The following is an 18,441-nucleotide window of genomic DNA, read 5'->3' on the forward strand; positions in this document are numbered from 1 at the left end:
TCAGCAATTGTACATTCCTGTCTGGAGTAAAAATAAAACGGGGAAAGTGGCTCAACCGTGGCTAACAAGGGAAATTAAGGATAGTGTTAAATCCAAGGAAGAGACATATAAATTGGCCAGAAAAAGCAGCAAACCTGAGGACTGGGAGAATTTTGCAATATAGCAGAGGAGGTCAAAGGGTTTAATTTGGAGGGGGAAAATATAGTCTGAGAGGAAGCTTGCTGGGAGCATAAAAACTGACTGCAAAAGCTTCTATAGATATGTGAAGAGAAAAAGATTAGTGAAAACAAACGTAGGTCACTTGCAGTCAGATTCAGGTGAATTTATAATGGGGAACAAAGAAATGGCGGACCAGTTAAACAAATACTTTGGTTCTGTTTTCACGAAGGAGGACACAAATAACGTTCTGGAAATACTAGGGAACCGAGGGTCTAGTGAGAAGGAGGAACTGAAGAATATCCTTATAAAGCAGGAAATTGTGTTTGGGAAATTGATGGGATTGAAGGCCTATAAATCCCCAGGGCCTGATATTCTGCATCCCAAAGTACTTAAGGAAGTGGCCATACAAATAGTCGATGCTTTGGTGATCATTTTCCAACAGTCTATCGACTCTGGGTCAGTTCCTATGGACTGGAGGGGAGCTAATGTAATACCACTTTTTAAAAAAGGGAGGGAGAGAGAAAACAGGTAATTATAGACAGGTTAGCTTGACATCAGTAGTGGGGAAAATGTTGGAATAAATTATTAAAGATGAAATAGCAGCGCATTTGGAAAGCAGTGACAGGATCGGTCCAAGTTCACATGGATTTATGAAAGGGAAATCATGCTTGACAAACTTCTAGAATATTTTGAGGATGTAACTAGTAGAGTGGACAAGGGAGAACCAGTGGACGTGGTGTATTTGGACTTTCAAAAGACTTTTGACAAGCTTCCACACTAGAGATTGGTGTGCAAAATTAAAGCACATAGTATTGGGGGTAATGTACTGATGTGGATAGAAAACTGTTTGACAGACAGGAAGCAGAGAGTCGGGATAAACGCGTCCTTTTCAGAATGGCAGATAGTGACTAGTGGAGTGCCACGGGGCTCAGTGCTGGGATTCCAGCTCTTTACAATATACATTAATGATTTAGATGAAGGAATTGAGTGTGATATCTCCAAGTATGCAGATGACACGAAGGCTACTGAACTTCAGTAGGGAGGCCTCACCTGTAAGGTCCCAGCACCTATGCTGATGACCACCCCCGACGGAAGGGGAATTTTAGGGACTGATGTGTTGGATCAGTATGGCGCGGTGATAGATTATAATCAGGACTGTGTTTGGATGGGATTGGGAGGTAAGGCAGGAGTGATAGAAATTTCAGATGCTCACTCGGTTTTTGCTATTAAAAAGCCATCTGAGTATGATGCTCCGGTAAGCGAAAATGAAGCTGTGGCAAAACTAATTCAGGAACACCTAGTGGTGTTTGCCACGTGCAAGCATGACTGTGGAAAAATGGCAGGCGAGGAATCTAGTGAGGGACCCTCCCACTCATTCACTAAACAGTACCCCATCCCAAGGGAGAGTCACCCTTACATCCGAGACACCATAAAATCCCTAGTCGAGCAGGGTGTGAGCTGTGAGGAGGATGCTAAAAGGCTGCAGGGTGACTTGGACAGGTTAGGTGATTGGTCAAATGCATGGCAAATGCAGTATAATATGGATAAATGTTAGGTTATCCACTTTGCGGGCAAAAATACAAAGGCAGAATATTATCTGAATGTTGGCAGATTAGGAAAGGGGGAGGTGCAACGAGACCTGGGTGTCATGGTTCATCAGTCATTGAAAGTTGGCATGCAGGTACAGCAGGCGGTGAAAAAGGCAAATGGTATGTTGGCCTTCATAGCTAGGGGATTTAAGTATAGGAGCAGGGAGGTCTTACTGCAGTTGTACAGGGCATTGGTGAGGCCTCACCTGGAATATTGTGTTCAGTTTTGGTCTCCTAATCTGAGGAAGGACATTCTTGCTATTGAGGGAGTGCAGCAAAGTTTCACGAGACTGATTCCCGGGATGACGGGACTGACATATGAGGAGAGACTGGATCAACTGGGCCTTTATACACTGGAGTTTAGAAGGATGAGAGGGGATCTCATCGAAACGTATAAGATTCTGACGGGACTGGACAGGTTAGATGCGGGAAGAATGTTCCCGATGGGGAAGTCCAGAACCAGGGGACACAGTCTTAGGATAAGGGGTAGGCCATTTAGGACTGGGATGAGGAGAAATTTCTTCACTCAGAGAGTTGCTAACCTGTGGAATTCCCTACCGCAGAGAGTTGTTGAAGCCAGTTCATTGGATATATTCAAGAGGGAGTTAGATATGGCCCTTACGACTAAAGGTATCAAGGGGTATGGAGAGAAGGCAGGAAAGGGGTACTGGGCAGGTTATGTTAAAATTAACTCCCATAAACAACATTTTAAAAGCAGCTATAAAGAATGTTAAAATAGAAATGTAGAATTTTCCTCACCTTAAAAGCTTGTTCTACTTCTGGGACATCTTTAAAGGAGATGATGACTGGAGTGATACCTGAAGCACTGAACATAGAAACATAGAAACATAGAAAAATAGGTGCAGGAGTAGGCCATTTGGCCCTTCGAGCCTGCACCGCCATTCAATAAGATCATGGCTGATCATTCCTTCAGTACCCCTTTCCTGCTTTCTCTCCATACCCCTTGATCCCCTTAACCGTAAGAGCCATATCTAACTCCCTCTTGAATATATCCAGTGAACTGGCATCAACAACTCTCTGCGGCAGGGAATTCCACAGGTTAACAACTCTGAGTGAAGAAGTTTCTCCTCATCTCAGTCATAAATGGCCTACCCCTTATCCTAAGACTATGTCCCCTGGTTCTGGACTTCCCTAACATCGGGAACATTCTTCCCGCATCTAACCTGTCCAGTCCCGTCAGAATCTTATATGTTTCTATGAGATCCCCTCTCATCCTTCTAAACTCCAGTGAATAAAGGCCCAGTTGATCCAGTCTCTCCTCATATGACAGCCCAGCCATCCCTGGAATCAGTCTGGTGAACCTTCGCTGCACTCCCTCAATAGCAAGAACGTCCTTCCTCAGACTAGGAGACCAAAACTGAACACAATATTCCAGGTGAGGCCTCACTAAGGCCCTGTACAACTGCAGTAAGACCTCCCTGCTTCTATATTCAAATCCCCTAACTATAAAATAATTGCACAATACTAAATCTAAAATAGCTTGCTCCCAACTTGGTTCCTCAACATATTGATCTAGAAAACTATCTTGTATACATTCCATGAGTTCATCCTCCATATTATTACTGCAAATTTAGTTTGCCCGGTCTATATGTAGATTGAAGTCCCCCTTTTAACTGCGCGGCAGCTGTAGCTATAGCGTTGGTGTCTTTGGATCATCATTATCATCATCATCATCATAAGCGGTCCCTCAAATGAGGATGACTTGCTTCTACACCAAAAAGGATGAGTTCATAAATGTTTCAATGGAGGATCCGATATTCCAGTCCTGAACTCCAGGGGTGGAAGACGCCTGTGCGTGGATTTTTTTAATGTGTGGTGACCGTTGCACATCACCCACCACACGGGCTTGACAGAGCCATGCCTTTATCCAGTGGCAAGGGTAAACCAGGACAACTAGAGACCTGCTCTGCTGCATGGACCTAGCGCGCACACACATCGCCGCGTGGGCTGGCCCGTGCTGCCCCAGGGCCCTCGGCTCTTCAGGACCCCGCACCCTCGTTTGCCGCACGTCTGCCACGATCACTTGCCGCTCCTCCGTCACAAACATTCGAGTCACCTCCGCCACGATCTCTCACCGTTCCTCCGCCACAATCTCTCATCGTTAATCTCTCGCCGCTCCTCCACCACAAAACATTCGCAGCACTTCTGCCATGACCTCTCACCACACCTCCGCACCAAACATTTGCCGCACCTCCGTCACGATCTCTCACCGCTCATCTCTTGTCACATCTCAGCCACGATCTCTAACCGCTCCTCCATCTCAATCATTCGCCGCACCTCCGCCATGATCTCTTTCCGCTCATCTACCCCGACGTTCCCGCTCCTCTGCTGTGCCTGGGCCCCGCCGAAGTTCCTGGCCACACTCTAACTGGCGACTTGGGCCTTGATGATGTCACCCAGTTGGCCAGCTCGAAGTCGTCGCACACTTGGGACGACTCGCGCTGGAAGCTGTAGTGGTATGCCCACAATGTTGTAAGGCCCGCGCTCGCTCTTTTATCCTCCCGACCTGTCTTTGGATACACCATTAATGATAAACACCGCTATTTTCCTCCCAAGGACACCATTGTGAATTCGTTTTAAAGTTTTTCTTGTAACCAACTGCATACCAATGCCGATATTCTGTCTGCTAGTGCCTCTATTTCTTTAGATATGTAAAGAGAAAAAGGTTAGTAAAGACAAACGTAGGTCCCCTGCAGTCAGAATCAGGGGAAGTCATAACGGGGAACAAAGAAATGGCGGACCAATTGAACAAGTACTTTGGTTCGGTATTCACGAAGGAGGACACGAACAACCTTCCGGTTATAAAAGGGGTCGGGGGGTCTAGTAAGGAGGAGGAACTGAGGGAAATCCTTATTAGCCGGGAAATTGTGTTGGGGAAATTGATGGGATTGAAGGCCGATAAATCCCCAGGGCCTGATGGACTGCATCCCAGAGTACTTAAGGAGGTGGCCTTGGAAATAGTGGATGCGTTGACAGTCATTTTCCAACATTCCATTGACTCTGGATCAGTTCCTATGGAGTGGAGGGTAGCCAATGTAACCCCACTTTTTAAAAAAGGAGGGAGAGAGAAAACAGGGAATTATAGACCGGTCAGCCTGACATCGGTAGTGGGTAAAATGATGGAATCAATTATTAAGGATGTCATAGCAGTGCATTTGGAAAGAGGTGACATGATAGGTCCAAGTCAGCATGGATTTGTGAAAGGGAAATCATGCTTGACAAATCTTCTGGAATTTTTTGAGGATGTTTCCAGTAGAGTGGATAAGGGAGAACCAGTTGATGTGGTATATTTGGACTTTCAGAAGGCGTTCGACAAGGTCCCACACAAGAGATTGATGTGCAAAGTTAGAGCACATGGGATTGGGGGTAGTGTACTGACATGGATTGAGAACTGGTTGTCAGACAGGAAGCAAAGAGTAGGAGTAAATGGGTACTTTTCAGAATGGCAGGCAGTGACTAGTGGGGTACCACAAGGTTCTGTGCTGGGGCCCCAGCTGTTTACACTGTACATTAATGATTTAGATGAGGGGATTAAATGTAGTATCTCCAAATTTGCGGATGACACTAAGTTGGGTGGCAGTGTGAGCTGCGAGGAGGATGCTGTGAGGCTGCAGAGTGACTTGGATAGGTTAGGTGAGTGGGCAAATGCATGGCAGATGAAGTATAATGTGGATAAATGTGAGATTCTCCACTTTGGTGGTGAAAACAGAGAGACAGACTATTATCTGAATGGTGACAGATTAGGAAAAGGGGAGGTGCAAAGAGACCTGGGTGTCATGGTACATCAGTCATTGAAGGTTGGCATGCAGGTGCAGCAGGCGGTTAAGAAAGCAAATGGCATGTTGGCCTTCATAGCAAGGGGATTTGAGTACAGGGGCAGGGAGGTGTTGCTACAGTTGTACAGGGCATTGGTGAGGCCACACCTGGAGTATTGTGTACAGTTTTGGTCTCCTAACCTGAGGAAGGACATTCTTGCTATTGAGGGAGTGCAGCGAAGGTTCACCAGACTGATTCCCGGGATGGCGGGACTGACCTATCAAGAAAGACTGGATCAACTGGGCTTGTATTCACTGGAGTTCAGAAGAATGAGAGGGGACCTCATAGAAACATTTAAAATTCTGACGGGGTTAGACAGGTTAGATGCAGGAAGAATGTTCCCAATGTTGGGGAAGTCCAGAACCAGAGGTCACAGTCTAAGGATAAGGGGTAAGCCATTTAGGACCGAGATGCGGAGGAACTTCTTCACCCAGAGAGTGGTGAACCTGTGGAATTCTCTACCACAGAAAGTTGTTGAGGCCAATTCACTAAATATATTCAAAAAGGAGTTAGATGAGGTCCTTACTACTAGGGGGATCAAGGGGTATGGCGAGAAAGCAGGAATGGGGTACTGAAGTTGAATGTTCAGCCATGAACTCATTGAATGGCGGTGCAGGCTAGAAGGGCTGAATGGCCTACTCCTGCACCTATTTTCTATGTTTCTATGTTTCTATGTTTCAGAAGTAACTGTTTTTTCTTAAAGACTGAAAATCAAATGAAAGGCCTGTATTGTATGTCAGAACCGCCACACGAGCACCGGAGGGACAGTTGCTTTCAGCGATGTTAATATCCTGCAGAAAATTAATTACAATTCCCTTCATCCTTTCAAATATAGATAGTGTGACATCTGCAGACATATCCAGAGCGAACGCCAGCTCCGTGGGGTATGCAGGGCACTCTCCTCTTCTTGCATCAATCCAAAGAAGCTTAATATTTAAAGATATAATTTATTCAAGTAAGGAAGAGACAAAATTTAAAAGGAATAGCAAGTGTTTTATTTTGCAAAACTCTTTAATGATTACTTACTTTGCGAACAAGCTAAAAAAAAAAGAGAAAGACAAATTACTCATTGAAGTTATAATATTTGTATAATATCTTATTTATATCTATTCATTTGAAACATGAAGAAAATCAATGATGTAGCGGTTGCAATTCTACAAGGCACATTCTATGAATACATTTTAACCTCAAGTACTTTGAACACCTGAGGTTGCAGAGCCTCAAGGGACTAGCAGTTACATTAGAATGAGGGAGTTCACAAAATCCTACAGTCCATAGTGTTGAATGCTGTATTTTAGTCAATACTTAAAAACAAGTTGATGGGAACATACAAATTTAAAACAATAGCATTTAAACTGATGAAGGGTGATTGGTGGGGTCAGTGGTAGAAGCAGGAAGACCAGCTGAGTGTAATCTCAGGGCTGTCTGTCATTTTGTTTTGTTTGCATTATTTAGGTGTGTTTCATAACTACGTGGCCAAAATACTTGTGAAAGCCTGATGCTGAGGCATGATTCTCCTAAGGATTGAAAAATAAAAAAAGGACCAAACAGTTGTGCCTGAATTTTGATTTTGCCCCTGTAATAGAGAGCTCCCCTAGTGGATTACTGTGGTAATACAACTAATGAAGTAAATAATAAAAAGGGTCACGTGACAAGGTCACATGATAGGTTTCTGTAGAGTCATCTTGTAGTATGCTTAGTGATGTCGTAAATAATATATCACTTTGGCGATGAAGATAGGAAAATCGGATTCCCTAGCTGAAATTTTTGCTGGTGGATCATCCAGCCAAACAACAGAGAGACTTTGAGAGGTTCTTCATTTTGCAGGACAGCTAAAAATCCAAGGTAAATTTCAAGTACCTTGGCTGAACTGAAGAGTCCAGATGGCCCGCCTGTGGGAATAATAGGACGCTTGAGTGAGTTCCATCGTGTCTGATAGACTTTCGGAGCGTATGCGGAGCGGCTAGATATGTTTTTCACTGCAAATAATATTGTCAAAGTCCACAACATCACACACACATACATAAGATAGCTCTATAGGAACTTATCATCATCACTATTTACAATCTATATTAACGACTTGGAAGAAGGGACCGAGTGTAACGTAGCCAAGTTTGCTGATGATACAAAGATGGGAGGAAAAGCAATGTGTGAGGAGGACACAAAAAATCTGCAAAAGGACATAGACAGGCTAAGGGAGTGGGAAAAAATTTGGCAGATGGAGTATAATGTTGGAAAGTGCGAGGTCATGCACTTTGGCAGAAAAAAATCAAAGAGCAAGTTATTATTTAAATGGAGAAAGATTGCAAAGTGCTGCAGTACAGTGGGACCTGGGGGTACTTGTGCATGAAACACAAAAGGATAGTATGCAGGTACAGCAAGTGATCAGGAAGGCCAATGGAATCTTGGCCTTTATTGCAAAGGGGATGGAGTATAAAAGCTGGGAAGTCTTGCTACAGCTATACAGGGTACTGGTGAGGCCACACCTGGATAGCCAGTCTAAGTGGGTAGAAGTGTTTCCAATGTGGAAAATAACAAGTAAAACACAAGACAATTTGCGAAGATTGTTTTCTTTATATGGCCTCCTAGAAGAAATTGTGACTGATAATGGGCCGCAATTTTGTTCTGAAGAATTTGCACAGTTCATGAGCAGAAGTGGGATGAAAGATACCAAGGTTCCATCATACCATCGTGTTCTCATCAAGCAAATGTTGGATCAAAATCCAAAGAAACGGCAGTTGTCATTGGACCACAAATTAGCACATTTTCTAATTACTTGTCGTAATACTCCTCTTACAACTGCTGGTAGAACACCAGCAGAGTTGTTTCTCAAACAACAGCCATGAACCAGGTTCTCGGTGTTAAAGCCAAACTTGGCACAGTCAGTAGAAGAGAAACAATTAAGACAGCAAGAGAATTATTATAGAGGTTGAGTAAAAGAGAGGTGTGAAATTGAATCAGAAGGTTAGAGTGAAGAACCATCACCATAAATGGTTAAAGTGGTTACCAGGAAGAATAGTGAAGATATGTAGTCCTTGCACATATTTGGACAAGATGTTTGATTGTGGTCAGGTTAGGTTTATTCACATTGATCATATACTACCTACATTGTGGAAGAAGTTGGAAGTTAGAATGATTTGATTATTTTTGATGAGTCAGGGAGTCTTGTTACAAGTAGAGTACCAGTAGCAAATCCTACATCAGATGTACTAGAAACAAGTCCAAGAGAAAGTCAGAATTTAAATCTGAGTTCGAGTCAGGCAGACAAACAGTCTGAAGTTGTAGTGAGTTCAAATGTAGATGAAGGGTTGCCCTTGGAGAAAAACTCTCCTCAGGCTCAGCCTAGAATGAGTCTAAGTTCAAAATCAAGTTTAGAAAGTTATGTTCAAGAGCAAAGGGGGTTCAAATTGCCTCCTGCCTGAAACAGGTCGCATGCACCCCATTTCAATGTTTTTAACAGTAGCTGCAGTTCAGGTTGACTCTTTCGGGAAATTCCGCTCTTTATTTTTTTTGTTTTCATCCGGAAGTCGGCCATAGTTGGGGGTGGTGACTACACCTGAGGGGCTAAAATGCGGCGGTGACAACAACTGAGGGGTGGAAGTTGTGGGCAGTGCGTATGCACTGCCGCGATGACATCATCGCAACGCCGCGTCACCACAGCCCTCCCTTCAATTAAAGGGGAGAGCCTCTGCACTTTTTAAACTTCGGTCCACTGGGACCCCAGGGAGGGTTTCAGCCAGGCCAGCGGCCTGGAACCCAAGAGGGGGTGCCATGCTGCCTGTTGGCGGCCCGGCCAAACCTGGGGACATAATTGTCGGGCTGACAAAAATAAATGGCAGAAGCGGAAGTGAGCCCTCCCTTTTAAGAGAAGCCGCACAGCCGCTGCAAAAGGCCACAGCCTCACTGGATCACCGGGTGAAAGGTTGTTTTAGCACCACTGGGTGGGCTGGAGATTTTCCGAGGGGAATGTCACCATTGGGGATTAGACCAGCGGTGCGCACAGTGATGACCAGCTTAACACCGATCAGCAGCAGAGGAGCACCACCAGGAAAACTCGGAAGGGCAATTGGGTGAGCAGCGGCCATTCCACCAAAGGTCGGCAGGCAACTCCACTCCACAGCATGGCTGTCAATTTGCGGTGGTAACAGGGCTTAAGGAAAGGGGAAATTTCAGCCCTAAGGTATCCTCTTCGAAACAGAAAACCAGTGGTTAAGGTTGATTTGTAAATATGGCAAATGTCCATATCTTTTGTTGTGTATACCATGTAAGTTATGTATGATGATTATTTTGTTATGATTACTTCTTCATTAAGGAGGGAGACGTGTAATATAGCGTGCCCCCTATTGGACTACTGCGCCACCTAGTGGACTACTGTGGTAACGAATGATGTAATGATGTAAATAATAAAAGGATCATGTGACAATGTCACATGATAATTTTCTGCAGAGCCATATTGCGTGTAGTATGCTTAGTGATGTCGTAAATAATATATCACTGCCAAATATGGAAGAGGAATGATAGTAGCCCACACACCCTAGCTGACTTAAGGTGAATGTGATAACAAGCACTGAGTTTGGTTAAAAGACAGGGTACAGAAGCTTTTTTCACTTCCTTGTAATTTTAGTTAGCGAGTTCTTCTCTTCACTGATTCCTAAGTATATAGCTGAGACAGGCATTCTGGAGGCTCCCTCAATAGCCTCATAAGGAGGTCACAGGTTGAATTCCCATCTGTGCTCAGTTAGTTAATTTCAACCAGGGGAGTTAGGAGTGCAGTGATTGGCCTTGGTTTTTCGCTTGCTTGGATTTTAAGAGTTTCTCTCTCCCCTGATTCCTCAGCATACAAGCATCCTGTTGGCTTCCTCGATAGCTCAGCTGGTTAAAGCATTGAGTAGCAGAGCCATGCAGACAAGAAGGTCACTCATTGAATCCCGTCTGTGCTAATTTAGATGGTTACAGCTGTAGAAGCACAGATGCAACAATTGGCCTCAATGTCTATCCTGGGATTAGGAAGATAAATATCCGATAGGGTTCTCACTCCTGATCACTATCCAGAAAGCCCTGCTGAAAGTGTGTGGGTGTCAACTTCAGATAAGGAGAGGCTGGAGCTTGCTGACAGACACAGACTATTTCCACATGTGGCATCATACACTTGAAAGATGTCATTGCATCCGGAAAGAGGGCAAAAAGAAAAAAATGGTTAGAAAAAAATACGAGGCGGCTGAATCAATATCTCATGATCTCCGGGAAGCCATGACAAAGCTCATTAACACTTTGGGGGCAAAATCCCCTTGTTGTGTGCCAGCACTGCCATTTTCGTCCTCAATGCCCTCTCTTATCCTCGCATAGCTGAACATGCTTTCAGCAGCAGCAAGGACCCACCCCACACCACCACCAGTGATATTTAATCTGGTCAGCAAATTCTATGAGGTTAGTTGCTATTTAATTGCTATTAGTTATTTGGAAGTGTTTGAAGCTTTCTAAAATTGTTTAATGTTGATGAGGTGACAGGGAGTGGTGCAAGTCGAGATGACCTTGCTTCTGGCTTCAAGGGGTTCTGGTCAGACCACTTGCTCCCAGTCATGGGTGCTCTAGTTGTCATCCCGTTGGTCTGCAGCATGACAGAGAGATGCAGCAAAGTCAGCGAAGAAGAGGACAAGTTGCTCGCAAAGGGAGGATGAGGAAGGGGAGAAGGGTTCACAGCAGGGGGCCTTAACCACCTAGGGTCTTCCAAGAGCGAGGCAGGAGCAGTGTGTGAGGTGGATGCACTTTATGAAGGAGATGCTCACAGAACTCTGCCACCTCGTGCAACCAAATCTGCAGCCTCACACTAGGGCAAGGACAGCACTGCCAGTGGCTGTGAAGGTGACCTTTGCTCTGAATTTCCTTGCGTCGGGATCCTTCCAGGTTGGAGCAGGCGACATCTGTAACATCTCACAGTTCGCTGTCCACTGATGCATAAGAAAGATGACAAATGCTCTTTATGCCAGGAGAGGGGAGTTCATTGACATCTCTCTGAGCAGTGAGAAGCTGGTAGAGCATGCACGGGACTTTGCCAAGATAGCGGGCTTCCCTGTGATGCAGGACGCCATCAAGTGCACGCACGTGGCTTCGTGGGCACTGCATCTAAATGCTGAATTGTACCCCATCCACAAAGGTTACCACTCGCTGAATGTGCAGATGCTGCGCGACCATGCTCAGCATATCATAATGATGAATGCCCAGCATCCTGGCCGTAGTCATGATGCTTTTATTCTGCGCCAGTCCACTGTTCCCTCGTTCTTTGAGCCACCATGACAACCCAGAGGGTGGCTGCTGGTTGACAAGGGCTATCTGCGGACCACATGGCTCATGAAACCGCTGCCCAACTGACGCACACGTGGGCACCATGCATGTAATGAAAGCCATGCTGCCGTACGGAATCTGATAAAGACCATTGGCATCCTGAAACAACACTTTCGATGCCTGGACCGCACTGGAGCACCCCTGCAGTACTCAGCAGAACACATTTCAAGACTTGTCATGGTCGGCTGCATGCTCCACAACCTCACCATCATGAGGACACAGCCCTTGCCACCAGGCATGTGGAGACCAGCTGTGAAGGAGCAAGAGGAGGAGGAGGAGGAGGAAGTGGAAGATGAGGTAACCCAGACAGGCCATTTTTAGCCGGGCTGTCTGTGATCGACTCATCCAACTGCAGTACCAGTGGACGCAACCCCAATTCCCCATTCAACAATAGTCCCATACCTTCTGTTACTGACCATCACAGCGTCCTTGTGGCCACAATACTGAAATAAAAGCCACCACAAAGGAAACATTCCAATCCGACTTTAAACATCAATCCATCCAATATTACATAACAAAGTCAACTAATCACTCCTGTGCCTGTCTTCCATGTGCCTTTACTTGTCATAGTGCTCCTACAAAGTGCTCCCCCAGTGACCGCTGAATGGCTGTAGAAGGCTGCTGAGTTTCAGTGGGGGAGACTGCAGATGGCCTAGCGATTCTGGACCTAGAAGGCTCAGCTTTAGGCTGCACCACATTGGCATAGGTGGGATCATAGGTGGCAGCATTCTGGGCTGGCTGTCTGACAGACAACAGCAAGGGCGCTTATGGAATGCCAGTGGTGGGAGCACGAATGCTGTTATCTTAAGAGAGGAGAGCAGGTTTGTGCTCCACAGAGCCACTGTCACTCCCCCGGGGCGGTGCCTCAGTATTCCTAATAATCTGTTGGAGCGCAGATTGCTGGACTGCTGTAACACCCTGCAAGCCTCTTTCTACACTGGTAAACACAGCCACAATGGCAGCAATCTGAGCTTGTGTGGTAGCAAGCTGAGCCTGCATGAGAGCAGAAGTCTGAGCTTCCACTGCAGCACTCAGATGTTGGGTGGTTCTGCTTGTGCTGCAATGGAAGCTGAGACATCGGCCATCGGACGCTGAATCATGGTTGGGTCCACAAGTCCGCTGATGGAGTTGCTCATCACTTCCAAGCTGGAAATCATGGATTCCAAGCTCTAAATAAAGTCCTGTGCAATGTTGTTGCCAGACTGCTCCACGCTCCTTGACATTGCACTCAGGCTTTCTGGGAGACCTGCCAATGCACCAAGCATTTAATTGTGCTTACCTTCAGCATTCTTCTGTTGGCCGCTCCATTGAGGTCTTCATCTGAAACTTGTGCAGCAGAACACGTGTGCGACCTCACCCTCTGGGGACTTGTACCTGCACTACCCTTTCCCCCTGCCCTGGCAGTGCCTCACCCATGCAGATTCCACCTCTAACCGATCCTTTAAACTATGAGGAGTGTCAATATCTGAGCTGGTGGCAATGAGTGTAAAATTGAGTGACGTTGCTGTGTCTTCAGCATCAGTGCCTTGGTGCTCTTGTGTTTCGTGCTCCTCCACCGGTGCCTGGTCAGGTGGCAGTTCTTGGCTATCTGAAAGGAGAAAGGCACAAGGGTAAGGTTGTTTTAAGGATAAGGGAGAAGCAAGAGGCCCATCCTTACACCATGCGCAGCTTGTAAATCAGAAGACATTGTGGGATGTGGCTGAAGTGGGATGTGAGAAGGTGAATTGCATATTGAGGATACCGGCATCTTGTATTCTTTCAGCCTCGCTACTGGCCACCTGCTCAGTGATGGCCCTTCCAATAATGGCTAGCACTGTCTTCTCCTTTGCGGTCAGGTTGTGCAGGCGCGCCTGTCCTCCATTAGTTAGGTCCTACTGACACCAGTTGCGAGCCATCTTATCCTGCAAGAGAAAGAGATGTGTGTCAGTGAGTGTGGTGCAATGTGTTTGGGTGACATGCCTGTCAAGGTTGAATGGCTGACAGTGCGTGCAAGCTGGGTGTGATGGTAAGTGTGTGAGGGGGAGAAAAAGCTATGAATGTGAGATATATGTCATGTTTTATCGAGATTGTTGGTAGGTGAGTGATAGAGGTGTGATGCATTTTAACAGTGTCTGAGGCTAGTGGTGCAAATGGTGGAATATGACATTTGAAGATGAATTCAATGATCTTGACTAAACGTGTGAGGTAATTGAACTTCTTCCTGCACTGCGTCCACGGCCTTGGGGCTACACTGCTGGAATTCACCATGATGTTTATCTGTTACCATTGTATTTTACGCATTTGCCTGGAGGGGCTCTTGACCCTCTGTGGAAACAGGACCTCTCTCCTCGTATTAGCTCTTGTACCAGGGCCTCCAGTGCTGCATCAGAGAATCTTAGATCATGCTTTCTCCCATGTTATGACATTATTGGGTTTTTTGCTGCTATGACTCTCTTCCAGTCAGGTGATTGACCTGCAGCAGACAGAAGGCACCTCCCCTTTAAGAGGTGCAGACTAGCTTTAATTGGTGCTAGCTTCATATGAAATTAGGCCCTCTGTTGAGCAATCAGCCACTCAGCAGTGCGTTCAGCATTGGACTGAATGCCACAATCATATTAATCAGCAGGCAGCACGAAGTTAGCATGCTGCCTGCAATTCTTTGAGCGGGTGCGTTTTGATCGCACATCTTGATCCCCCACACATTTTATGGGGAAAACTAATTTCTCACCCTAAATGTTCAGATCATCTGTTTAGGTATTGGTTGAAGGATAAATGTTGACAGTATTGGGGTAAAAAGAATACTTTTACGAAACCTCGGTTCAACCGGTCTTTATTCAAGCATGCGGGGGAAGATTTTACTGATGAACCTTCTAAGAACAGAGGTTTCTACATCGACAGTTATACATTTTCTGAGGTGTGCGACCATCCTACAAAACCATTGATTGGTCTACTGCTCATCAGCAAAGTTACACTGATTTGTTGAACCTTATCAGACTGGCTCTGAATGGTTCTCCCAACCTTTCCATCTTCCATCACCTGTCAGTCTTATGGAATGTGTTTTTCAGTGGTGTCAACTTTGCCTCAGTTCCTCATGACGTGTTGATTAACCTTGTTTCCCAGGGTAGCGCCTCCTTATCCCTCTCCCAAGAACTCTAGTCAAAACTACCAGTCAATACTATCCCGTTTCCATGCTGCTGTAATCTATGTTCCCAAAGAGCTTACTCTCTACTGTCCTTGGTAAGTGTTCTGTAGTGAATGTGTTGTTTCCATCTTCTAACAGTCTGTGCTAGGGTTCAACGCATTGTTGGTTACTTGTGATGGTTCATTTACCAGCAAGCTTTGCTTTTTAGCTGTTCTCCATTTTAAAACCCATTTTTAAGTGAGCTTTATAAGCGAGCTTTACATGCATATAAGCAAATGTTTACTTCCACTTTTGGTGACAGTATTTTATCCCCTTACAATACTATACCCCCTTACAACACCCGGAGAACTTCCCTGTTCTTCGAATACTGCCATGTGATCTTTTACGCTCACCTGAGAGGGAAGACGGAGCCTCAATTTAACATCTCATCCAAAAGATGGCACCTTCAATAATGCAGCACTTACTCAGTAGTGCACTGAAGTGCTAGTTCAGATTATGTGCTCAAGTCCCTGAAGTGGGACATGAACCATCAACCTTATGGCTCAGAAACGAGCGTACTACCACTGAGCCAAGGCTGACACCATAAAACTATAAAAAGTACAAAACAGAAAGCTGAATATTTCTACTTACTGAATGATTTGTATTATTCACCATCTTAATCTGTCCATTAAGCATAAATCAGTCCACAAAACTCAGATAGAAACCAGCACTGATTGGGGGAGTAAGTTGCAAGTTGTGGTTATCTCTGACTGTTTTAAGAATGTTCAAAATCTGGGAATCCTGTTCAACCCAAGTCCTCTCCATCACAACAATTGTCTATTTTGATTTCTATAACGTTACCTGTCTCCATCCCATCTCAGCCCATCTGCCGATGAAACCTGCAAATATGCCTTTGTTTCCTCCAGATTCCACTATTTCATTGCTCGCCTGGCAGGTCCCATTTACCACCTCTGTAAACTTCAACTCATCCAAAACTCTGCATAGGGCAATAGCATCATATTGCATTTTGATGGCACAAGGGATTCTTAATGATCTATGCTCCCATTATCTGCATTCTCAATTATTAAGTTACAAGGAGCTCAAAACTGAGTCAAGGACATCTAAATACCTTTGGAACCACTGGAATCTTGATTATCTATCAATTTCCGTTATCCATCAGGGAGTCCCTTTCAGTATGATGGATAATAGAGGTTCTACTTATAAATTATGCACCATACAATAAGATGTTAATCTCTCTAATTGAGATGCATGGAAATCCCTGCATCAACAAAACTTCATTAATTTGTAGCATCCCTACTGACATCCTAGTTGAGATCCGATAGCTCAGCACAAGTCAGGAATTGAAGCTTAGCTCTTCTGGTATATGTAGCTCAGTTACACATCAGCTTTAATAACTGAGCCTATTTCTTTTTTAATTACTTTTATTGGTGGATTTTGTACTCATCAAACATGGTGATGGATGTTAGCACTAGGGAATAAAACAATCTGTGTTTTGAATACCCAGTGTCAGCATCAAGCAACCACTATAGCGACAATGTGATATTTTGCATTTCCCATGCCAGACAATTTGGCCAAGGCCAATTTAGTGGCGGATTAGGTCTGTGTGTGCTGTGGACCCATGCCCATCAGGAGCTGAATTGAGATGACTAAATTCATATTACACAGATGCCTTAAAGCAGGAGCCTGAGGCAACTATCATTCTATTAATTTAATCTAGATTCAATCTAAGGAGAAAGAACAATATTGGATCACTGCACTACCCATTCCCCAATGTCATTCTTATGTTTTTGCCTAAAAGTAATTTTCCAGAAATAGACACAATAATTGGAAAACTTGGTTGTTGAGTTTAAAAATGTCAGTATATTCATCGTTATCTAAAGAAATTGGAACAAACTATGGATTCACTTTTCTACGATAACCAACAAATTATGATATATTTCTAAAATTTTATAACTTTACTGAGAGACTTGAAAATCACTGGAAATAAAGCTGTGAAAGGGCTGTTACGGCAGTTATCCTGTGTATATATGCTACAAGGCAAAAAGACTGTAATGAAAATGAGAAAATTAAAATTAACATACCAACTTTAGATAAAAAGTACAATTAGCAACTATATCAGTGGACTTTATACATCTACAGTAAGTTACATACCATCTCCAGTGTTTAGCCTGGTGGTCCTTTGGAACCCTGAAATGAAAGAGAGATAACGCTTGTTTAATGAATGCATCTATTTTGTCATTCCATTAATTTTTTTCTCCCCCTCTCCCCGAAGGTATTGACTTTCTGTTGGGTATATTTCCATGGATACCCTCCACTGTCTCTTCCAAGTAGTTATTATTCATATGTGAACCTAACAGTAATTATTAGCAGGCTAATTGATCATTAGAGCTGAGCCTGGTCCTATCTTTACCCAATGTCCACAGTTCAGTAGGAGTCACTGGATAGTGAACAGGAGCAGAAACCTGGGTGATTTTTCCTTCCTTATGGCACTAGAATAAAAATCAATTGTAGCACTCTGACTGCTATCCCAATTGAGATTAACTAAATCAGCAAAGACCAATTATTGATTCTGGACCTTCCCAGGATGTATGACTCGATTACTCGCTGGGTAAACTTACTGAGCCATTGCCAGCCCTATTGAATGAGAGTTAGGCCTTGACGTTAACTCCGGGTGGGTTTTCAATCAATAGGTAGTGAGGTAAATTTGAAACTTAACCACTGCTCCAAAAATGAGGCCTGGGCTATTTTAACTCCCATGCCTCATTTAAATCTTGCTGGTTGATTTCCCGCCTGGAACAGACCTTGTGTTCGGGAAGGGTGAGAGTGCCCGTGGCAATCCGAAGGTGCTCCTTCTAGCTCCACAAGGGATGAAATAAACCATACCTATTTGGGCCTCTTCTGGGTCCAACTCCTCTTTCCGCTCTCTTTACCTGGCGAGACAGCCACAGCAGCTCGGACCATCTAGTTAAAATTGCAGTTGGATCCTGATGGCATCATCAGGACCCGACATGCATATATAAAGAAACCTTGGCGGTTTTGGCTGAGTGTCCTTGTCGCTTGCTCAGTACACCAGGTTAAAATTCTGAATGGTGAGTACCTGGTAGGTAAGTAACCTGGGCGATTTCAATAATATGCCGTTAGAGGTACTTCATGCTCCTTGGGGCATGGGACATTGCTCCATGAAATTGGTCCTTTTTGCTCCCATTTTCTGCCTAGAAAACAGGTGCAAGAAGGACCAATTTCTCCCCTTATGTTTTGTAGCTGTTGAACCAAGTGCACTAAAATTGAACTTGCCCTTGGCAGGTAACGAATGAAAAGGCTAGTCTTTAGAAAAATAATCTGTATTTTTGGGGGGAGGGGGGGGAGGGCGATTTTAGCCAATTTCTCCTCTAA

This window comes from Pristiophorus japonicus, chromosome 5 (assembly GCF_044704955.1).
Source record: "Pristiophorus japonicus isolate sPriJap1 chromosome 5, sPriJap1.hap1, whole genome shotgun sequence".
Taxonomy (NCBI): Eukaryota; Metazoa; Chordata; class Chondrichthyes; family Pristiophoridae; genus Pristiophorus; species Pristiophorus japonicus.